Here is a 14,132-nt window from a genome sequence, read left to right on the forward strand (position 1 = left end):
AACTTCCTTATTTTTTTCCCTTCTGTTACCTTCATTTTGGTGCTTGGAGTAGTAGTGTGTTTTTCCGAGAAGAATGGCTCTTACAATGATGAATATCATCTTTTGATACAGTTCAGATAGGCTGTCAGATGTAAAAATTTTTTCTTAGGCGGCAGTGGAAAAAATAAGTTGCTAAAAATAGCCTGTATTTGTCTAAAAAAGGACATGAACACACGAGTTCTCCTGCCAACCCAAAATACAAACATTTCCTATTAATATGTTAAGAAAATTCTTAGGCCAAAGATCTTCACAGGGACACATTTGCTTTTTGATGAATGTGTCACTCCCTGATCCAATTATTGCTGGAATTTTCAGAGGCAAAATTAATTAGCAGTCTGCCACAGTACTCCTGGCTCCCGGAGTTCCAGTAATGACTTGATTTTTGTAGAACTGAACTTATTACACACAATAGACAAGTCTGGACAAAACAACTTACACGGTGCAACTCCTGAAAACTTCTTACTATTATCAGCATCCTCTCTGAAACTGCAGAGATGCTAGATTTTAGGACTGTAAGTGTAGGATGCAGAATTCAGGACATTTTTCAGGTTAAAGAAAAAATAGTAATGAAGTCCACACTTGAAGCACACATAGTGTTAGAATTTAATTTTCAGATTTGGCAGCGTAGCTCTGCAGATGAGTGTTCAGCTTTTCATATGTTAAGAGAAATACCAAGAGGATTTTTACTTTCTTGTTATACAACAGCCTTATGTATGGGTTTAGTAGCGCACTCTCTAGCTAAATAATGGAGATTTTTCTCCTTTTCAGTACATATCAGTATCTGACATTTTTTCTGAGGTCAAAAAAAGTATGATTTCTCAGACTTGTCTCGTACTTCTGTCTTCCAGGGCCACATAATACAGCTGCCCCTTCAGCAAAGCTTAGAGCTCTCCATCTGTGGACTCCAGCCCTCTTCCAACTCTTTTCTCACCTCTTCAAAATACCATGTATTTTCCAGGACATGAGCACCTTTGGAAGACTTGTGACATGTGAGTCATCTGTAGGTATTTGTCTTAACCCGCATATTGCAGCACACTGGAAGCATTAGAGACAGACTCCTCTTTATCCAAGGTGTAGCACAGAGCAAATGTCTCAGCAGAAGTGGTGAGGTTAGTACGAAATCAAGAGCAGAAGACCAACAACCTCAAGCAAGAAGAAAATATTCATCATCCACCTCCCCTCACTGAGGATTCCCTGTTCAAATTCCTCCAGCCATACAGATAGCTTTCTATGCAACTGTCTAAGTAATGTCATCAAACACCTTTGGGAATCGGATACCTTTGATTTTCTGATGGGAATGGAATCCTTTGCAGAAATGATACACAAAGAATAATTTATACAAGAAGTTTTACCTTCTGGTTTTGTGATTTAGACCTTGTTTTTCTAGGTATTCAGTCATAATTAAGAGATTTGTTCTGTTTCCAAGCTGTAAATAATTTTTTGCAAAATACTGAAGTTGGGTAAACTGTGGGTAAATATTTGCAAAGGAAAACAAAATGTGAAAGTGTTACAGCATAAGGAAGTTTTTGCCACCTATTTACAACTTCTAGTAGTAAGTATAATTTGAAAAACAAGGAATTACTTAGAAATCCTTGGGGAAATAACTCTGATTAGTCATCTTGATATGAAATATAGGCTATTTTGGACATCGTATGCCAGATCTGCAGATCCCATAGTACTGACCGTTGCGAAATTGATACACACTTGCTGAGGCCCTAACTCAATTTTCTGAATGGTACATGATGCTCAAAAAGGCCTCCTTCCAAAGAGTATTAATCTGGGCTTCTCTGAGGAGTCTGTGTTCTGGTTTTTGCTGTGCTGAGCCCTGACACACTCATCCAAAGCATGAATTGGACATCTGTTTCAAAGGAGGACGCTTTCATCTTTAGTAGCATGAGGTATGTGCTGCATAAAACGATTGCAAAATGTTTGTAGCCCCACGAAACTTCCAGACACATTCAGTACATGCAAATAAATGAAAAAAATGCAAGAAAATAAAAATAATAAGTACTTTAACTTTGGCTAAATCTTTAGAGTCAAGATACAGCATGTTGTTAAGTGCTTCTTTGGATTAAAGTCTTATTTTTTAAGGCTTTATGCAGTAACCCAGGACTAAAATCTGTTATTTTTTCAGTGCTTGGTGAGAAATAACAATACACTATAGGCATATGATGACAAATACATATTGTTCCTTCTTAATTAAATTCATCAAAAGCAGTTATCACTGTGTCCATTGTCCAGTACAATTAGCAGCATGAATTTAGAAAAGTGAGTGGGTCTAAGAAGAAGTGTATTTCTGAGCTGTGGTTTATAAATTGGATCAATGTGGGTATATCCTAAGAAACCCCAATCTGTTAACGCACACTGTTATGTACTTTGTGTTCATCATAAATGCAGAGTTCATTTATCTGGAACACAGTATTTCATTTTCATATCACTTTGGGGGTGCATAGGCATACTTCAGTTAAAGCAGGACAACATATGGTTGTATTGTGTAGGTGTGGGATTAAAATTTTCTCCATAATAATCCTTTGAACTTTTAATGCCCTGGTACTTTTCTCAGTATTAAATATAGTGACACACACGTGTGATTTAGTCACTTAAAAAAAGACATCTAGTGCCTTTTTTAGTGATGCACTGTATCCCATAGGATCTTCTGCTGATGATCCAGGAGGGCAGAGGTCTGCTTGCAGACCTTGCATCACAACTGTTGGCTATGTGCAGATATTTCAGATACTCCACAGCACCTAAAATTACTCAGGATCCCTATCTTCAGACAATTTGAATCCCGTCCTACAAGCATGCACACACACACGTGCACATAGACACGCACAACCTGAAGAGTGAGACTGTACAATTGATTTTGAACAGTGCAGATTCAAATATTTTATTATGATTTACTCATTAATGCCTTGGCTATTACTGGAAGTCACCTGTATTGCATACAAGCTTTAGCAGTGGTTTCTAGTTTCTTACACCAGTGTGCTGCTGTTGCGCATTTGAGTTTTTCCAGTCCCACTGCAAAGGACACATTTGGGAAGCCAACTGTTTTGCTTGTTAACTTGATGGTGACTGCAGAGTCTTTCTTCCCCTGGCACAACAACAGCTCTCGGGGAAGGATGAAAGAAACCCTATTATGTCTTTCTGCTGTTACCTTAACAAGCTTGTCAGAAACTCTTTGCACAATAAAATCCACCTGTACTCACCCTGACACTTTCTAGGGATTCTTCTTTTCAGCATCTTGTTCTGGACTTGTGACCCTAATTTTCCAGTTCAGCTTACTTTAAGCTAAATTTTTTTGAAGATTATGATAAAATATAGAGAAGGGATATCCTCAAGCTCACAGTTAGGAAATTAGCTTTCTTTTATATTGCATTTCTGTGACATTGCTATAATTCTCTAGAAGTCTTTGGGTCCTGTCTTGTTAGAGCATTGCTATTTTAATAGGTGGCTTGAACTAAAAGGCTTTCCAGCATCCAAGGATGGTGGCCCAAATATTACTTTGCATCTTTATCGGAGTGACCAGTCTTCAATTTTCACGTCCTCCTGTGACATTTTTCACTCATTTTCTCACTGAATTTGTTACTCCAGAGGTGGTAATATTCCTAACAATTATGATTTTCTTTTTAAAAATACAAAGACCTACTTATCTTTGCCCTCTGATTTCTAATTCTTGCAGAATAGTTTGTATTTTCTGGCTTTCTTCTCTACTGAGGAGTGAGGAGGTGGATTATGAACTGTGTGAGAAAGTAATTGATGTTTGCTGCCATATTACAGGGCTGTGCTCTGTTAGTGGAACATGTTTTGGACAGAAGTCTTGGCAAATTGGTTATTTGATCTTAAAGCAGATATGAATGCATATTTTGCATGCATTTAGTGTTTGTAAGACATCCCTGTAGGCAAATATGGCAATGCCAAATCTGCAGTGGGAAAGGACTCTGTTGTGCTGTCTCTGTCCTAGAGGCAGTGACCGATATAAAGATCAACTTCCATTGACATGTCTCCAGTGATGCTAGACCTTATTGTCTGCTTTTCTGTACCTCCTGCTTTTACCCGTCTTGTCTCTTACATGTGACAGGAACTTACTTTAACTATACGTTCATTCTTCTTTTATTCTCGTCTTTCACTGGAGAGTTTGTTCTTTTTTTCAGGGGGAACCTGACTACTGAACTTATCCCTTTTGAAATAAAAAATAGATTACCGGATGCTCAGGTGTATCTAATGCAAAACTTTGTTTAAAGAATCTGAGAAGTTTGACATGACAAAAAATAATTGTAAACTTCCTTGACGATAATTTGAAACCATTAGGTAGTGGCTACCTAATCATTTTTTGGAGTGGTGTTGGAGTCAAAGCAAATTATCATATCTGTGGAAAGCAGATAGCAGTAACACTTGTTTACACTTTGGAAGCAGGCATTCCACACATCGAGTTATATCTAACCCCCTCCAGCATTCATCAAAAATAATATTCATCATTTTTCCATAAAAGATCAAAAATTACTTAATCAACTGAAGTTTGTCTCTGTTGTAAGTGCTTGCTCCTGTCTGAGGCAAGGAGAGGCTGTCTGCTGCTGCACAGTGGCACTGTACGTCTTCATTAAATAGATACTGAACTTTCCTGTTTGCCGTGTCTCCTTTTACATCGTATCATCTTCTTGCTTCCTCCCGACTCTCAATAAATAAAATAAGCTCAGACTAGACAAAGCTGATAAGTCATAGCCAGGCGGGGAGGGATGGAAGCTGTCTTTGGAGTCATGAACTGGGCCTTCCAGTGATGTGACAGTGCTGAAGGCAGTCAGACATAAGAAGCGATCAAATACTGATCATTTGAGGCCTCTTGCTTCACAAATATCGAAAACAAAAGTGTTGATGTGTTACCTGGAGTAAAAGCCAAGTCAACAATAAAAAGATAAAGTAAGTAATAGGGAGCGGAGAGATAGATGGACACAGCAGTTGCTCATCTTACATGTATATTTAATGCCAGCTGAAAGTGTGCGTGGGAACTAATGAATTGCAGGCATATGTATGTTGTGTGCCCAGTACAACGGAAGGGTTTAAATTATGCAGAACATGTCATCTTGTTGCCAAATATTTAACACCATTCCTACAGAAAAGAGACAGCTCAAGGGATCCTTATTTAAACATTAGTAATCAAATCCTTTTCTCATCATGGCAGGCTCTTTTGCATAATTTGTGCCTGCCACATCTAGAACTCGCACACAAACTAATTCGCAAAGAGGCGGCACGGTGTTGGTTGACAAAACTTCGTGCTTCAATAACAATTTATGTTGTACTATAACTGTGTGAGTAAAAATAGGTCTGTCTGGATCACCATTTGCTGATTATAATTGTTGTCTGTGTCTGTAGATTTTGCAGAGGCTTATGATTATTTCTTGTTCTTGTCCTGGGATTGAGAAAGAATATCTTTGCTACAGAAAATTACACATTCTGACTCAAAAAGAAAAATGTTGGAAATACAAATATTTTCCACAAGCTGCAAGACACCCAAAGCTCCCCATAGCTCTTCTGAAAGTAAAGTTTTTGGTGCAAACTGGCTGATCTGTCTAATGGGTATAAATTGTTCCTGCTTGAAATCAATTTTATTTCAAATTCAGTATCTTTCAAAATTTATGGTTACTAGTGTAGGTTTTTTTGCTTCTGTAAAATGCACAAAGAGAGCTAACCCAGTGCAATGTGCCCTCGTAAGGGTTGTTTGTTATTTTAGTCTTATTCTGGCCGCATTTTGATGTCCTAAAAGATGGTACATTGTGCTGTCCTCTCTAATTTTTGCCCAAAAGAGTGTATTTGGGTGCTGATAATTTAATAAGCATGGGGAAGGAAAGAAAGGATAAGGAACAGCCATGCAAACCTTAGGCAGCCAGCAGCTTTGATAGCAGCAGCAGAAGTTTCAATGGGAATTACAAATGAGAAGATAGAGCAGAATTTGTAATAAAGATCCATGGCACAGTGCAAGTAATTGAACTTCCACGTACATATTTCAAACTTATTTCCACAGTACTTGAAATTCCATAATGTTAGTGCTGACCTTTTATACAGGGGAACAGTAGGGGAAGGAAGTTGAGTCTTGCCGTATTGTGAGGGCACAAAATTTGATAGAACTTGAAAGTGTGATGGGAAGCTTTAGGAACTAGTGGGAAGGGATTAATTAGTCTCCTCTATAAAGTCTACTACATGTTTGATGTATGAGAAGATTGGATTCCAAGATTCAACCACTACGAAATATTACATGTTGTTATGCCATTTTGTTAAAATTTGGAATAGAAAGAGCTGAGATTACAACGGAAATGTCTAGGTAAAAAGTATTAGAGTAGTTCTATGTATCTTGCAGATTTTTAAACTTCTAAGTTCTGGAGAGGAGTTATGTAGCATACACAAAAAAGCACCTCAAGTTCCAAAAACATTATTGGAGGCAAATCTGTCTCTGAAGTAGTAAATCTAGACTCCCGTATCTGATAGTTTGTTTCAGTAGAGAGCTTCTAGTTTCTAGAAAAGCACAAGCTATTAGTTAACTTCATATTGGTTGCTGATACAGAGCATTATAGAGAATATAATGCTGTATATTGTACCGATCATTTTATAATGTTTAGAGAATATATCATTAAGATAAATATAGAGCTCTGTGTTCCCAGGATATAGCTTTCTGGCTTCTGACCATTCTGCTTCAGGGGTTACCTGAGCTAATGGCAGCAGCAGCAACTTGATGATGACTGTGTTTTTTCTCCATTAATTTGCATAAATTCTTTTTTGTTCTTTTAATGGTTTCCACTTTCTAATCATTAGTAACCTATTGGCACTTTAAAATTTAAAAGTTATTCCCATTTTCTTTTCCATTTTTAGTTTTAGGTCTCATGTTATGTTACTTTCCTTCCCCAGCGTTTCAGTCCTTTCCTTGATACTTGTTTTCTGAAGGGCATATATATATAAATGTAATGTTCTTTTTCAGCTTTGAAAAAATTGTATTTGGGTCAGTGACTAGACCTCCTCTCTCCCGTCATTTCTCCCATCTTGTCCTTCCCACACTGTGCCTGACCTATTACCCCTTCTTGTCTGCTTTCTGTACCTCATTCTTCGCAGCTGTTATTCCTTGCTCTCATTATTTCCCATTCTTTGCTTTGGCCTTGCATTTTCTCCTTTTCATGCTGTTCATTTTGACAACCTTACTCTTGTCTTGCCATAATTCCGCACTTAGTTAGTTCACTGCATGTTTGATAAAGAAGAATCAAGCCTGTTAAATCTTGTTTCCCAATACATTGACTCTAATTTGCTGCAGAAGCAGAGAGTGCTGTGGTTTTCCCCAGATCTTTCCTCTTTTATCCATCTGCTTGGCCATGCTTCCAGTTCTGCATGTTAAGGCTGATGTTTGCCCAAAAGCCTAGTGAACAAGGTGTAAGCTTGTCACCCAGCTACTTTTCATACCTTTGTGATGAAGACATAGATAAGGAATTTACTCAGTAACCAGCTGTGTACAAATCTGAAAAACAGTGGTTTCAGAAGTATCTTTTCCTACCACTAGTCGTTCCAGTTTTACAGGATTTATTCAAATTCTAGCTGTCAGGTGCCATCTATGATAAAGCTGCATGAAAAAAGGTGTGAGATCCAGCAGAAGGGCTTAGAGACCAAGAAACAAACAATTTCTCAAAGGACTTTTTCTTGTCCTGCATCCAGTTGAAAATCTGATCCAGTCACAGAATCACAGAATCACAGAATAGTAGGGGTTGGAAGGGACCTCTGTGGGTCATCTAGTCCAACCCCCCCGCCGAAGCAGGGTCACCTACAGCAGGCTGCACAGGACCTTGTCCAGGCGGGTCTTGAATATCTCCAGAGAAGGAGACTCCACAACCTCCCTGGGCAGCCTGTTCCAGTGCTCCGTCACCCTCAGAGAGAAGAAGTTCCTCCTCATGTTCAGACGGAACTTCCTGTGCCTCAGTTTGTGCCCATTACCCCTTGTCCTGTCACTGGGCACCACTGAAAAGAGCTTGGCCCCATCCTCCTGACACCCACCCTTCAGATATTTGTAGGCATTTATAAGGTCCCCTCGCAGCCTTCTCTTCTTCAGGCTGAACAAGCCCAGTTCCCTCAACCTCTCCTCGTAGTGGAGATGCTCCAGTCCCCTCACCATCCTTGTAGCCCTCCGCTGGACTCTCTCCAGTAGCTCTTCATCCTTCTTGAACTGGGGAGCCCAGAACTGGACACAGTACTCCAGATGAGGCCTCACCAGGGTAGTGTAGAGGGGAAGGAGAACCTCCCTTGTCCTGCTGGCCACACTCTTCTTGATGCACCCCAGGATCCCATTGGCTTTCTTGGCAGCCAGGGCACACTGCTGGCTCATAGTTAACCTGTCGTCCACCAGGACACCCAGGTCCCTCTCCGCAGAGCTGCTCTCCAGCGGGTCCACCCCAAGCCTGTACTGGTGCATGAGGTTGTTCCTCCCCAGGTGCAGGACCCTGCACTTGCCCTTGTTGAACCTCATCAGGTTCCTCTCTGCCCAGCTCTCCAGCCTATCCAGGTCACGCTGAATGGCAGCACAGCCTTCCGGTGTATCTACCACACCTCCCAGTTTGGTGTCGTCAGCAAACTTGCTGAGGGTACATTCTAACTCTTCATCCAGGTCGTTGATGAAGAAGTTAAACAAGACTGGGCCCAGTACTGACCCCTGAGGGACACCACTTGTCACCAGCCTCCAACTAGACTCAGCGCCCCTGATGACAACCCTCTGAGTTCTGCCATTCAGCCAGTTCTCTATCCACTTCACCGACCACTCGTCCAGCCCACACTTCCTCAGCTTCCCCAGGAGGATATCATGGGAGACTGTGTCGAAAGCCTTGCTGAAGTCAAGGTAGATAACATCCACAGCTCTCCCTTCGTCTACCCAGCCAGTCATGTCATCATAGAAAGCTATCAGATTGGTCAGGCATGATTTCCCCTTGGTGAATCCATGCTGACTACTCCTGATAACCTTCTTTTCTTCCACTTGCTTGATGATGGCCTCCAGGATAAGCTGCTCCATCACCTTTCCCGGGATGGAGGTGAGGCTGACCGGCCTGTAGTTCCCTGGGTCCTCCTTCTTGCCCTTTTTGAAGATTGGAGTGACATTGGCCTTTCTCCAGTCCTCGGGCACCTCTCCAGTCCTCCAGGACCTCTCAAAGATGATGGAGAGTGGCTCAGCAATGACATCCGCCAGCTCCCTCAGCACTCGTGGGTGCATTCCGTCGGGGCCCATGGATTTGTGGACATCCAGATCGCTTAAGCGATCCCTCACACAGTCCTCCTCGACCAAGGGAAAGTCGTCCTCTCTGTAGGCTTCTTCTCTTACCTCCGGGGCCTGGGATTCCTGAGGGCCAGTCTTAGCACTGAAGACTGAAGCAAAGAAGGCATTCAGTAGCTCTGCCTTCTCCGCATCCTCCGTCACCAGGACACCCGCCTCATTCAGCAGCGGCCCCACGTTGTCCCTAGCCTTCCTTTTGCTGCTGATGTAGTTGAAGAAGCCCTTCTTGTTGTTTTTGACATCCCTTGCCAGCTTCAATTCCAGGTGAGCCTTGGCCTTCCTCGTCGCATCCCTGCATGCTCTCACTACGTTTCTGTACTCTTCCCAAGTGGCCTGTCCCTCTTTCCACATGCCATGCACCTTTCTCTTCTGCCTGATCTCCGCTAGAAGCTCCTTGTTTAACCATGCAGGTCTCCTGCCTCCTTTGCTAAATTTCTTTCTCAGGGGGATGCATTGCTCCTGTGCATGGAAGAAGTGTTGTTTAAAAAGCGACCAGCACTCATGGACCCCCCTGCCTTCGAGAGCCCTGGCCCACGGGATTCCTCCCAGTAGCTCCTTGAAGAGGGCAAAGTCAGCCCTCCTGAGGTCCAGGGTTTTGATCCTGCTTATCGCCCTGCTTCCTCCATGCAGGATCCTGAACTCGACCATTTCATGGTCACTGCAGCCGAGTCTACCTCCAACCTTCACGTCCTCCACCAGTCCCTCCTTGTTTGTTAATACAAGGTCCAGCAGAGCGCCTTTCCTTGTTGGTTCCTCCACCACTTGCATCAGAAAGTTATCATCGATGCTCTGTAGGAACCTCCTGGATTGCGCCTGCCTAGCTGTATGGTCTTCCCAGCTGATGTCAGGGTGGTTGAAGTCCCCCATGAGAACCAGAGCCTGTGACTGTGAGGCTGCTTGCAGCTGCCTGTAGAAGGCTTCATCAACCTCCTCCTCCTGGTCAGGTGGCCTGTAGTATACACCCACCGTAATGTCACCCGTGTGAGCCTGTCCCTTAATTCTAACCCACAAGCTTTCAACTCCTTCTTCACTTGCCCCCAGGCCAAGCTCAATGCATTCCAGTTGCTCCCTCACATATAGAGCAACTCCCCCACCTCTCCTTGTTGACCTGTCTTTCCTAAAGAGTCTGTAGCCATCTATGACAGCATGCCAGTCATGCGAGTTGTCCCACCACGTTTCTGTGATGGCGACCAAGTCGTAGCCGTCCTGCTGTATAATGGCTTCCAGCTCCTCCTGTTTATTGGCCATACTATGTGCATTGGTGTAAACACACTTGAGCTGGGCTGTCAATCTCACCCCTGGCCTTGGCACTCCAAGCCTAGGCTCATCCCTAGTGAGCTGGGCAATATCCCCTTCCCCCTTCGAACCTAGTTTAAAGCCCTCTCAATGAGCCCCGCCAGCTCGTGGCCAAGAATTCTTTTCCCCCTTTGTGATAGCTGAGCTCCACTTGTTGCCAGCAGGCCCGGTGCTGTGTACACCTCCCCATGATCAAAAAAGCCAAAATTTGACCGATGGCACCAGTCCCTGAGCCACCTGTTAACCAGGTGAGTTTTCCTGCCCCTTTCAGTGCTGTCCCCTGCCACTGATGGGATGGAGGAAAACACCACCTGCGCCCCTGATCCCTCAACCAGTCGCCCTAGTGCCCTGAAGTCCCTTTTGATGGCCTTGGGACTTCTTTCTGCTACCTCGTCCCCACCAACCTGCATTACCAAGAGGGGGTAGTAATCAGAAGGCCGCACCAGACCAGGGAGTTTCTTCGCAACATCCCTAACCCGGGCCCCAGGGAGGCAGCAGACTTCCCTGTGGGATGGGTCCGGTCGGCAGATCGGGCCCTCTGTTCCCCTCAGAAGGGAATCGCCTATGACAATGACCCTTCTTTTTTTCTTAGTTGAGGCAGTTGTAATACGTAGGGCTGTCTGACTCGTTCTAGGCAACCCCCTGGATGGAGCCTCACCTTCACCCACATCCTCTGTGGCCGGTCCCTCACATTCCAGAGCCCCATACCTGTTGCTTAAGGGCAACCGGGCAGGTGAGGGAGGTCGGGGGGAAATTCGCTTGCCCCCCCGAGCAGGGACCTGTTTCCATTCCCCCCCATCTCTTAGGCCCCCTCTTTCTGCTCGGTGGCAAGAGGGTAGGGGGTTCTCTGCTTTCTGTGGAGCCGCCTCCTGCTGCCTCGGCCTCAGGGAGGGCAGGGTGCGGCTCCACCAGTCGATCTCCCTCTCACACTCCCGGATGCTCCTCAGCCTCTCCACTTCCTCCTTCAGTTCTGCCACCAGGCTGAGCAGGTCATTCACCTGCTCGCACCGAACACAGCCGTTGTCTCTGCTGTCCTCCGGTACGAGCGCCAGGCTCAGGCACTCCCTGCAGCCAGAGACCTGGACACCCGCGTTCTTGCGTGGGGCCTCCGTCTGGGTCCCCACACTCCTTCGAGCAACAGCTTTACCACGGGTGGTAACCATGGCTAGAGTATCTCCTGGAAGAGCGATGCCCACTACTTGAGTTGCCAGAAGGGGCGGCTGTACCCTGCCAGTCGCCTTCCCCGCTCGCCGTGCCCGCGCGAACTGCCGCGCAAACTGCTGCGCCGCTCCCGGGCTGCTGCGCCGCCTCTGTTTGCCGGCTCTGTTCGCTCGCGCTCCCTGGGGCTGCTCTTATCCGTGAGGGGGTTTGGCCGCTGTCACACTCGACTCCGCCCCCGCTGAGTCAGAGCTGCCGCTCGTTGGCACCTCCCGCTTTCCCGCTGAGGGGGGGGGGCTGGCGTCTCCTCTCTCTCTCGGCGCTTTTTGCCGCCTCGCCGCTGCGGTTTTGCCACCGGAGAAAGGGTCCCTCGGCGCGAGCCTCTGCTCCAGAACCCTTCACCTTCAGTAGCTTCGCCGAAAAAAATGTCAAATGAAGATATTTTAGATCTGCAACTTGCAATGACAATACAGCACCAGTGGCTGTCCTCCAATGGCAAAGCAGGGACAAAGTTTCTGATGGTTTGCACGTATTTCTTAATCTAACCTGAAGTACACCCAGTGATCTCTGGAATGCTTCCACATTCTTTCTTCAGGGACAGAAAGTATTACAGGATGAAGCCCGAGCTCCCACTGTGCAATAGAATAGTTTTGACTTACTGGTAATGACAGTAGAATTAAGCCCATTCTACCTAGTGGGTGCGAAATTAACTCATTTGGTGTGACGCTATTGCATTTCATAGAAAGCATAAGAAAATATTTAGTTGAGAGAGACTGTGAAGATAGAAATGGTCAACAGAAGGTTTCTTGAAACAAATAAGCTTGATTTCTATTTGAAAAATGCCCAGCACTTGACAATACTAACTGAAGTACCAAATAAATTGTTCTTTGGCTTGAAACTGAAGTGTTAATTGGTTACAATGTGGTGTTGATATAGAAGACTGAAGATGGGTGGAGAATTTTCGTTTTAATCAGCAGACATTTTACTTCTGCTCTTACCTTTAATAGAGTGAAGCTTTAGCTCTTTCAATACTTTTCAGCATCTCTCCTTTCACTTTTAAGTTGAAATACTTCTATGCTTGATGTGGAATGAGTTAAAGTAACTTCAGTAGTTGTACGTTGGTTACTTAATTCACGTGGCAAGTGAATAAGGGTGAAATTGAATGAAATGATGCCGTGAAAAGCCGTCACCTAAAACAAACAAACAAAAATGCAGATTGAAAAGAATATCTACTTTTATAAAGAGATTAAGCCATACAGAAATATAAATTTAAGGATGTTTCCACTCCATTTTTCCCCTGAAACATTTCATTTTTCTATACCTATACTCTGCTCCAGTGGCAAAGATCATGCTAAGAACAAACAGCATATTGTCTGTGTAGCAGCTTTGCTTGGTAACTCAGGAACAAGTGATATCAAATGGGACAAAAATCTTTGCAGAAGTCTTGACCGGCATATAAATTAACCCATATATAAATACTGTGTTACACAAGCTCTGAGGAAAAGCTGCTGATGCTGTCTGAGTTGTCTAACCACAAGGAGACATTCCTAGCAGAAGGGCAAAAAGTAAGACATTTATACTTGCAGAACTCTTGCACAGCCAAACAGCACTTCCCTCAAATGCTACAAGGCCTTCTGCGTCTCTAATATCGCTCTCTTTTCAGAACAATTCCGTATTTTTTCATGTCTGAAATATGCTCTGCTGTCCTCCCAAATGCTGTAGTATTTTGACACAAGACATTGTAACGGGTTCAATGACCCAGTCTTGAATGTAAGCTCAGACAAATGATCTGCACTTGAAGAGAAGCTGTAAGTCGTAAGAGTAAGCAAGACTGGTGACCACCTGGCTCCAACAACTCCATTTAAAGCAAAAAAGGAAGTGTGCAAGTGGATTGGTATCATTGGTATCTATGATTTTTTTGTTGTGTTCTGACATTCAGTCGTAAGTCAGATAATTTTCTGAACAGGTTTTTCTACCTTTTAGGCAAATAAGTATCTGTTCCTCAACCTGTCATACTTAGTTTTGAAATTACATATTATTGTTGCCTTGCCTGGGAGTGTAAGCAGCAGAAGATATTAAATTCTCTTTAATTATGTGCATACATACATATCGCATGTTTCACCCCAAACCTGGGCATGTATCAGACATCAGAAAAGGCAGGCATATCCATTTATCACAGACAGCACTGAGGCAAAAGTGCCTGTTAGATTTGATGAGTCACTTTACACTGATTTTAAAGAGCCTGTTGTGGGCCTTCCTGTGTTTGAACTTGGCTGTTTTTTTATTGTGGATGTATTTCCTCATTTCACAGGTGGTCTCAATTACTTTTGCTTTCTCTACATTGCTTAATGCA

The 14,132-nt window shown here is 43.7% G+C and overlaps 1 long non-coding RNA gene across 3 annotated transcripts in view; it reads left to right on the plus strand.

The window, feature by feature from the left end:
- Positions 1 to 4,579, plus strand: part of LOC142361136 (uncharacterized) — a 30,193-nt gene extending 25,614 nt beyond the window's left edge. For all 3 annotated transcript variants that reach the window (XR_012763673.1, XR_012763674.1, XR_012763675.1), the window contains exon 5: positions 888 to 4,579. This is a non-coding gene — a long non-coding RNA (uncharacterized LOC142361136). The remainder of the gene's footprint in view (positions 1 to 887) is intronic.
- Positions 4,580 to 14,132: the final 9,553 nt, after the last annotated feature.

This window comes from Opisthocomus hoazin, chromosome 4 (assembly GCF_030867145.1).
Source record: "Opisthocomus hoazin isolate bOpiHoa1 chromosome 4, bOpiHoa1.hap1, whole genome shotgun sequence".
Classification (NCBI taxonomy): Eukaryota; Metazoa; Chordata; class Aves; order Opisthocomiformes; family Opisthocomidae; genus Opisthocomus; species Opisthocomus hoazin.